The sequence below is a fragment of the Elephantulus edwardii genome, unplaced genomic scaffold (assembly GCF_000299155.1).
Source record: "Elephantulus edwardii isolate Elephantulus edwardi_28Jun2011 unplaced genomic scaffold, EleEdw1.0 scaffold00423, whole genome shotgun sequence".
Taxonomy (NCBI): domain Eukaryota; kingdom Metazoa; phylum Chordata; class Mammalia; order Macroscelidea; family Macroscelididae; genus Elephantulus; species Elephantulus edwardii.
In genome coordinates this window covers 358,908-368,324 of record NW_006400173.1, presented here as the reverse complement: position 1 = coordinate 368,324, position 9,417 = coordinate 358,908, and the positions used below count along the sequence as shown (strand labels likewise).

Sequence of the window (9,417 nt, the reverse complement as noted above, 5' to 3'; positions counted from 1 at the left end):
ATTTCCTGGCTGCTGGTGCCAAGACTGTTGACTATGGAGCCAAGCAAACTAAAGCTGTGTACAATCTCAATCTCTTCACCATCCATCCTGATGCTGCCATAGCTTTTTAAAAAATCTTTCTGGTGCATAACAAGATGATGTATACATTCCTTTAGTTTTTTATACACACATTTTTTCTCTTCATATCATGATTATACTAAGTAGCTCGACTTGCAATGATATTTCGTAATTTCAGTACTTCACCCTTCTCATTTTTAAGTGTTGTTGGTGTTATGTGCCATCGAGTCACTTGCAACTCATAGCGACCCTATGTACAAGAGCCCTAAATGCCGTTCTATCCTGTGCCAACCTCGCTGTCTCAAACACACTCATTCCCACCACTCCGATGACAGAATCGATCCATCTTATCTAGGGTCTTCCTTTCCTGCGCCCTCCCTCTACTCTCCCAAAGATAATGTCCCTCTCCAAGGACTGGTTCCTCCTTTCAACATGCCAAAAATGTCAGACGAAGCTTCAGAATCCTTGCGTCCAAGAAGCATTCAGTGCCACCCTCTCCAGGACAAACCTGTTTGTTCTCCTAGCAGTCCATGGTATATTCAACACTCTTCTGCAGCACCACAGTTCAAAGGCATCAATTCTCTTTTGATAATCCCTAGTCATTGTCCAGCTCTCTGGCACATAGCAAGCAGTTGTGAAGACTATGGCCTGCATCATGTACACCTGAGCCTCCAGACTGATGTCATTGCCCTTCAGTACTCTAGAGAGGTTTCTAACAGCTGACTTTTCCAATGCAATTTGTCTCTCGATTTCCTGGCTGCTGGTACCAAGAGTGTTGATTGTGGAACCAAGCAAACTAAAGCTGTTAGCAATTTCAATCTCTTCACCATCCACCATGATGCTGTCAATTGGCCCAGTGGCAAAAATCTTTGTTTTCTTGATGTTGAGCTTCAATCCATATTGAAGACTGCAGTCCTTGACCTTCTACATCAAGCGCTTCAGGTCTTCCTCAGTTTCAGCAAGCAGGGTTGTGTCATCTGCATAATGCAGGTTGTTGATGACTCTTCCACCAATTGTGAAGCCACATTCCTCCTCGTACAGCCCAGCATCTTGGATGATCTGTTCTGCATACAGATTGAAAAGGTATGGAGAGAAAATACATCCCTGACTGACCCCGTTCTTAATTTTGAACCATATAGTGTCTCCTTGCTCTGTTCTGATGATTGCCTCTTGTTCCAAGTATAGGTTTTGCATTAGCACAGTCAATTTTCTGGGATTCCCATTCTCAGAGTCAGCCATAGCTTGTGACCCACACAGTCAAAAGCGTTTGCATAGTAAATGAAGCGCAGATAGACATTCTTCCAGTATTCCCTGCTTTCTGCCAAGATCCATCTAACATTAGTTATTATATCCCTAGTACCACTACCTTTTCTAAATCCAGCCTGCACATCTGGCAGTTCTCTGTTAACATATTGTTCCAAACGTTTTGGGATAATTTTCAGCAGAATCTTGCTTGCATGTGATATTAATGATCTGTTTCTTTCCTGAAGTCCAATCATTTCTCTCCTGGAAGTTTCCAATTGTTCCTTAAGCTTTGTAAAGTAGCTTTGCAAATGGTTCATGTCACTTCCCAGTTTCAGATTCTGTATTTCCACATTTTTCTGAGCTAGAAGGTTCTTCCGTTGTAGCACAAGTAGTTCATTCATATAATTTAAAACTGCAATTATATTTAATTCTCTTTGGCTCTTTACCTTTGGATTCTTCATATAATGAAGGAAAACCAAAGGTAGTCAATTCCTGATCAAGATATGTGATACTCTGCTCAATATTCTCTTCTGTGCAGAAGGCACTGAAAAAAAAAGGTGTACATTTTTTTAAAAGATATCAAAGAACTTAGTACTTAATATGCGTATAAATTTGATGGAGACATCTTTGTTTCTGAGGTATATTTAGAAATATTTTTGCTTTCTGAAGACAGACTTGGCATCTCTAATAGTCATCCAATGTCCCATAACAATTGCCAGAGCCAAGATACTTGAGGAACTAGTTCAGCAGTGAAGCATTTAGTATTGGCTTCTGTCACGCTTCTATGTAGCCATTTCCTTCAAGGCTCTTGGGAAAGGCAAGGAGTCACTGCCCTCCGTCCTATAGCAGCAGGCACCCACAGTCCCAGACAGTCTCCTCAAGATGCAGCACCTCCCGTTCCCTGTTCACAAACTCTTTTTTTTTTTTTTAGATTTTACAGTTTTATTCTTAGCACACACTTCCAGTAAATTAAATTTACTTTCTCAGAAAGTGAGGCACTAACACGTACAGGACCACAAGAATAACTGATAGGTACTGATAGAAGATGGCTTCATTTCCTTTGTACATAATTGGGTGATTTGTACACTTGATCTCGGCTCTGTCCGTTGGTCTGAGAGCTGTATTGATGATCTCTGCTTATGGCTGCTCAGCTGTTGTGCTGTTCTTGGTTTCCCTTTCAGGATCAAGGTGGGTGCTTTCATACAAAATCTTATTTTTAATACTTTCTCTGGTAATTCTTTCCTGGATTCTTAGTTTTGCACAATTATACCTGCAATGGAACCAGTATCCTAAAGTCACCAAAATAAATCCTCCTACTCCAACATCACATGATCTTCTAATTTTGCTCGTTAATAAAAAAAGTCCAAGGCCAGCCACAACAGATCCTAACGAACCATACAGTATTGAGTCACGTGCACAGGGAATGTTCTGGACATCTAAAATTCCTAGAAGCTTGAAGGACTTCCTGTTCCCGGGCTCACCGGCTTCCCACTCGGCGGCCATGGCGATGACCACGCGGCTGCGGCCCCCCTGTTCACAAACTCTTAAAACCCCAGTTTGCTCCTCACCATTTTCTTTGTTTACTATGTAATTCTAACTATTCATTATGTCCTCAGAGACTATGGTCCTGAGACTTTAGGACAATCAACTCATTCCTTTAGGGTTTTTGCTTCTGATTGTTTACATAATTTTGCCCCATTGGGTCTACCAGATTTATTTATAGCATATCCTAATATTAATGTAAAGATATCTGCCACCTCTACATTTAATGATAAGTATAATCCCTTTTACTGGTGTATATCTGTTAGTCTTGCCTGTCTGCCTATATAACCATTTGTATATTTACTCACTCACTGCCATTGTGTTAAAACCAATTCATAACTGGCCCTGTAATGAGTTTTTAGAGGCAATAAATCACACTGGAGAAAAAAATTGACAATCTAACTTCCACAGAGCAGCTGGTAGATTCAAACCACATGCCTTTGAGATGGCATCACTTCTTACAGGCCATCAAAGCTCCCATCATCATCTTAGTATGTGCTTGTTATCTATTTACTTGCTAATTTTTTCCTTCCTGTATCCCTCCTTCTCATTTGTAGTAATCATCTAAGAAAGTTTCTCCCCATCTGTCTTTCTTACTAAAGCTTTCTATGATAGTGAGCTCTTGCTCAATATCCTTTTATGATTGCCTTATTTCACTCATTTTAATGTCCTCTAGGTTCACGCATGTTATATGTTGCTTTGCAAATTTTTTATTATCCTTTATTGTTGCACAGTATTCTACTGTGTGTGTCTACAATAGTTTGTTCATCCATTCATCCATTGAGGGAAATGTCCCAGATCTTATTTCTTTTGAATACATGCCTGATAGTGGGATTTCCAGAATTAAATTACTTTTCTTTTTCTCATTTTCCGATTTCTCCATCTTCTTCATCCCCTCAATTTATAGTTAGGCAGCAGAGATGAAATGACTATGTAGATGTACTTTCTCTGTCTATCTATCTATCTATCTATCATCTCTCTCTCTCGCTCTCTGGTGGTCTAGTAGTAAGAAGCTGCACTACAATTTCAAAGGTACAATAAGAGACAAGGATGGACAATCTCCTCCATGAAATTTGCTGCATCTGAAAACTGGCTGGAGGGTCAGCTATGGATTGGTTCTGACTTGACAGCATGCAACAACAGTAACAACAACAATGAAATATAAAAAGTCATTACTAAGAAGGAAGAAGAAGAAGAAAAGACCAAAATGGATGACAGAAGAGACTTGAACATTACTGACTGACAAGAAAACAAATCAGTCTGTCTTGGAGAGGGTGAAACCCAGTCTCTCCTTGGAAACTAGGATTTTGAAGCTCCATCTCACATACTTTGGGCACTTGGCCAGGAGGGATCAAGTCCTTGAAGAAGGAGAGAAAAATCCTGGATGAGATATGTGTAATACACATATCAAACTTATGAACAACATATATGAATCCTGTTTTATCCTGTACTATTATCACAATATCTGATATACTTTAAACCATTGCTGAAATCACTGTCCCAATCCATCTCATTGAGGATCTTCCTTTCCTTCACTGACCCTCCACATTTCCAAGTGTGATGTCTCTCTCTAAGTAATAGCCTCTCCTAGCAACATGTCCAAAGGAGGTGAGATGAAGCTTCATTAGTTTTGCTGACAAGAAGCAACCTAGCTGCACCTTCTCCAAGACCTTTTTGTTCTCTTGGCAATCTATGGGGTACTTAGTACTATTCTCCAACACCACAGCTAAAAGGCATCAACTCTTCTCTAGTTACCCTCCTTCATTGCCCAGCTCCCAAATATATAGCAAGTGATTCAAAAGATCATGGCCTGAATCAGGTACAACTTAGTCCTCAAGCTGGTATCAATGATCCTCAATAATTTGGAGAATTCCCTGACTAGAGATTTTTCCCAGTGTAATACATCTGGTACCAAAAGTGTTGATTGTGGAGATTCAAGTAAGATGAAGTTATTAACAATTTCAATCTTTTCTCCATCTATCATGATGCTGCCTATTGGTCAAGTAATGAGAATTTTTGTTTTCTTGGCATTCAGATGCTCTCCATATTGAAGGCTATGTTCTTTAATCTTCTACAGAAAACACTTCAAATCCTCTTCGTGTTAAGTAAGCAAAGTTGTGTCATCTGCATAACGTAGGCTACTAATGACTCTTCTTCTAGTCCTGATGCCAAATTCTTTCTCACAGAATCTGGCTTTTAAAAAAAATCTGCTCAGTATACAAATTGGATAGGTGTGGAGAAATTATACAACCCTGACATACACCTTTTTAACTTTTAAACTATGCAGTGTTGTTCCCTTGCTCTGTTCTCACAACCTCTTGGTCTTGGTATAGGTTTCATGTGAGCACAAAATTAACTGTTCTGGGATTCTCATTCTTGTAAATGTTAGTCACACAAGTGCTCAGGTTCATAGGGTTGCCATAAATCAAGTACAACTTGACAGTACTTAACAACAACAACACAGAGAGCTCAGTTGGCCTAGAAGATAGAAAATGATGCTACCATGCCAAAGGTAGGTGATTCTAACCTGCATCTCTCAAGCCTGGTTCTAATTGGTTTTGGTCAAACATTCTTCAAAGTGGTACAGCACTGGTCTGTCCATTTACTGTACAGAGGTAACTCCTGATTGCTGTGATGCTAAACACTGTGACACTGATGTGTCAAATGCGATATTGGTTACCCATGGCGAACAGTGTTTGGTAGCGCTCCCCAAGTAATATAAGCTTGGAAGCAGGAATGGCATCCATTTCCAAAATAGCTTGCCTCCAAAACCCCTATGAACTTGGAGAAATAATGAAAGTTATACAAGTGTTCAGGTATTTTGTTCAGAGGGTCGTTATGTGTCATGTAGGACTCAATTGCACTTAACAAAAACAACAACCACAACCACATAGCCAAATGCCTTTGCATAGACAATAAATAAAAAATAAACATTCTCCTTATATTCCTTCTTTTCTACAAGGATTCATCTGACATCAGCAATAATATCCTTGGTGCGGCAAACTTTTCCAAACCCAGCTTAAATTTCTGGTGGTTCCCTGTCAATGTATTATTGAAGCCATCTCTGAATGATCTTCAACTATGTTTTGCTTGCCTTTGATATTGATGATTGTTGTTGTTGTTGTTGGTTTTGTGCCATCGAGTCACCTGTGACTCATAGTAACCCTCTGTAAAATAGCCCTAAACCCTGCTCTATCCTGTGCCAGTCTTTTTGTCTCTGACACACCTACTCTCATTACCCTAGTCACTGATTCATTCCATCTCATCTAGAGCCTTCGTCTTTTGTGCCGTCCCTTCACCTTCCCAAGCATAATGTCCCTCTTCAAGGACTGAACCCTCCTTGCAACGTGTACAAAGTATATCATATAAAGCTTCAGAATCCTTGCCTCCAAGGAGCAGCTTGGTCTTACTCTCTTTAGGACAAATCTGTTTGTTCTCCTATCAGTCCATGGAATATTCAGTACTCTTCTCCTGCACCACAGCTCGAAGGCATCAATTCTCCTTCAAGTAATTGCAAAGACCATGGCTTGGATCAGTTGCACCTTAGTCTCCATACTGATATCATTGCTCTTCAGTACTTTGGAGAGGTGCCTGTCAGCAGACTTAACCAATGCAATTAGTCTTTTAATTTCCTGGCTGCTGGTACCAAGAGCATTGATTGTGAAGCCAAGCGAACTGAAGCTATTAACAATATTAATCTCTTCACTGTCGATCATGAATTGCCAAGTTGCCCAGTGATGAGAATCTTACTTTTCTTGATGTTGACCTTCAGTCCATATTGAAGGCTGCAGTCCTTGACCTTCTGTAGCAAGGGCTTCAGGTCCTCACCAGGTTCAACAAGCAGAGTTGTGTCATCTGCACAATGCAGAATTTTTTGAGTCTTCCTCCAATCCTGATGCCACATTCCACTGCATAGATGATGATATTGTTCAATAATTTCACATTCTGTTGGAGCACCTCTCTTGGGAATGGAGAAAAATATTAATCTCTTCCAGTCACTTGACCAGGTATCTGTCCTTCAAATTTTCTGCCATAAACTGGTGAGGACATCCAGGGCTGCACCTGTTAGCTGAAATATGTCAATTGGTATGTCTTTGATTCACAGGCCATATTTTTTCCAGTGTCTTGTGCAGCTTCAACATCATCATTCATCACTATTATCTCTTGTTTATATGGTATTTCCTGAAATTTTTAAGTGTCAACTAATTCATTTTTGATATAGCGATGTTGTGTCTTCCTCCCATTTTCTTTTTATATTTTAAAAAACTTTATATTGACTTTCATACAAAATTCATTTACATTGTTTCCTTCATGTGCATTGTGTTTCACACAGTCCTTTGTATACATTGTGTTTCATATGATCAGCCTAATTCATTGAGATTTATAAAACCAATCACCATTCATCTATGCTCATTATCATCACATCTTTTCAGGTTTCCACTTAATCTTTCCTAATTTCTTCACCCATTCCCTCTGCCTATCTAACTCTGTGTCTCCATGATTTCCCATTCTCCCTACCCTCAGACAAGTTGTTCCTTGGAGGCAAAGATTTTTATGCCCTCTCTCACATACTTTGTGCATGTTGCAGGGGGCAGAGGGACCAGTCCTTGGAGAAGGACAATATGCTTGTTAGGGTGGAGGGACAGCACAGGAGAGGAAGACCTGGGGCGAAACAGATTGAAATAGTAACTTAAGTAATGAGGGTCAGTGTGTCAGAGACAGTGAGATTGACCCAAAATAGAGTAGGGTTCAGAGCTATTGTGCATTGGGTCACTATAAGTCATGGTCAACTTGATAACACATAACAACAACAACAGTTACCCTCCTCATCCCCACCACCTCTTCCCCTTCCCCTTTTGACATTTATACACATCTTGTTAATTATCCTATTTTTACAATAGTGATCTTATGCAGTATTTGACCTTTTGAGACTGAATTATTTCACTCAGCCTAATGATCTCTAGAGTCTCTCTTGTTAAATAATATTTTAAAAAAATTTTTCCCTGAGTGCTGCATAGTATGCCATCATGTAATGTACCACCATTTCTCAATCCATTCATTTGTTGATGGACAATGGTGGCTGTTTCCATGTTCTTGCTATTGTAAATAATGCTGCTATGAGCATGAGTGTACAAATTCCCATTTGTGTCTCAGTTCTATTTTTCTTGGAGTATATTTCAAGCAGTGGAATAGCAGGCTCATGTGGCATTTCTATGTTCCACTTTTTGAGGAAATGCCGAACTGCCTTCCAGAGTGATTATACCATTTTACAACCCCACCAACATTGTATGAGAGTTCCAATCTGAAGAGCAACAACGTCTGTGTAGATTCAAAGGTGTGCCTAATCCAGTCCATGGTCTTCTCAATTGCTTGTTATGTTTCAGAGAGCTAGACAATGACTAAGGATGACAGAAGAATAGATGCTTTTGAGTTTTGGTGCTGGAGAAGAGTCTCTCCTTGGAGACTAGGATTTTGAAGGTCCATCTCACATACTTTGTACATGTGGCCAGGAGAGATTGGTCCTTGGAAAAGGACATCATGCTTGGAAGGGTGGACGGACAACACAGGAGAGGAAGAACCCAGATGACATGGATTGATACAGTGTCTGGGGCAATGGAGTGTTAGAATTAGTGAGACTGGCTCTGGATAGGGAAGGTTTTAGAGCTGCCTTATATTAGGGTACATCACAGACGACTCAACAGCACATAACAATAATACCAAACTATATTTGTTGTTTTTTATTTAAGCCTCTTTTTTAATGTCAACAAGACTTCAGGGAGGGCCTTTGTGTTCAAGTGGGTATTATTATATTTTAGTGCTATAGCACTCGTCTGTCAATATGCTGTACTGAGGTAACCTGGGGTTGCTGTGATGCTGAACCTTGTGCCATTGGGGTGTCAAATACCATAATGGTTACCCATGGTGGACAGTGTTTGATGGAGCTCCCAGTTTAAGACAGATTTGGAAGCAGGCGTGGCTTCCACTTCCTAAACAAAATGCCTCTAGAAACTCTATGAACTTTGATAGAAAGACTTCAGACCGTTTATTCATAGGGTTTCTGTGAGTCATACTAAACTCAAAGACAATCAACAACAAGAACTGTGGGATTCTATTGACCAGGATTGTTTAAAAAGAATTTTTACACGCTGAGGCACAGAAACTTGTACACCAGTGTTCACAGCAGTGTTATTCACCATCACAAGAACATGGAAACTGTCCAGATGTCCAACCACAATCGAATGGATTGACAAACTATGGTACATTAACACAATAGAATACTAGGCAACAACAGGAGCAATTACTTTGTAAATTACTACCTAACTTGGGAGGGACTGGAAAGCATTAAGCTGCGTGAACTAACTCAGTCTCATAAGGACAAATACTGTATTAAACAATTGTTGTTGTTGTTGTTGTTGTTATGTGCCGTCGAGTCGCCTGCGACTCATAGCGACCCTATGTACAACAGCCCTAAACTCCTCTCTGTCCTGTGCCAATCGCACTGGCTCTGACACTCCCATCCCAATTATCCCAGTCACTGAATCAATCCACCTCATAGAGGGCCTTCCTCTCTTG

The 9,417-nt window shown here is 40.1% G+C and overlaps 1 protein-coding gene and 1 pseudogene across 1 annotated transcript in view; one reads left to right on the top strand and one right to left on the bottom strand.

Moving 5' to 3' along the window:
• Positions 1-2,009, bottom strand: part of LOC102843532 — a 3,784-nt pseudogene extending 1,775 nt beyond the window's left edge.
• HDX (highly divergent homeobox) overlaps positions 1-9,417 on the top strand; it is a 572,582-nt gene that overhangs the window by 476,298 nt on the left and 86,867 nt on the right. The window lies entirely within an intron of this gene.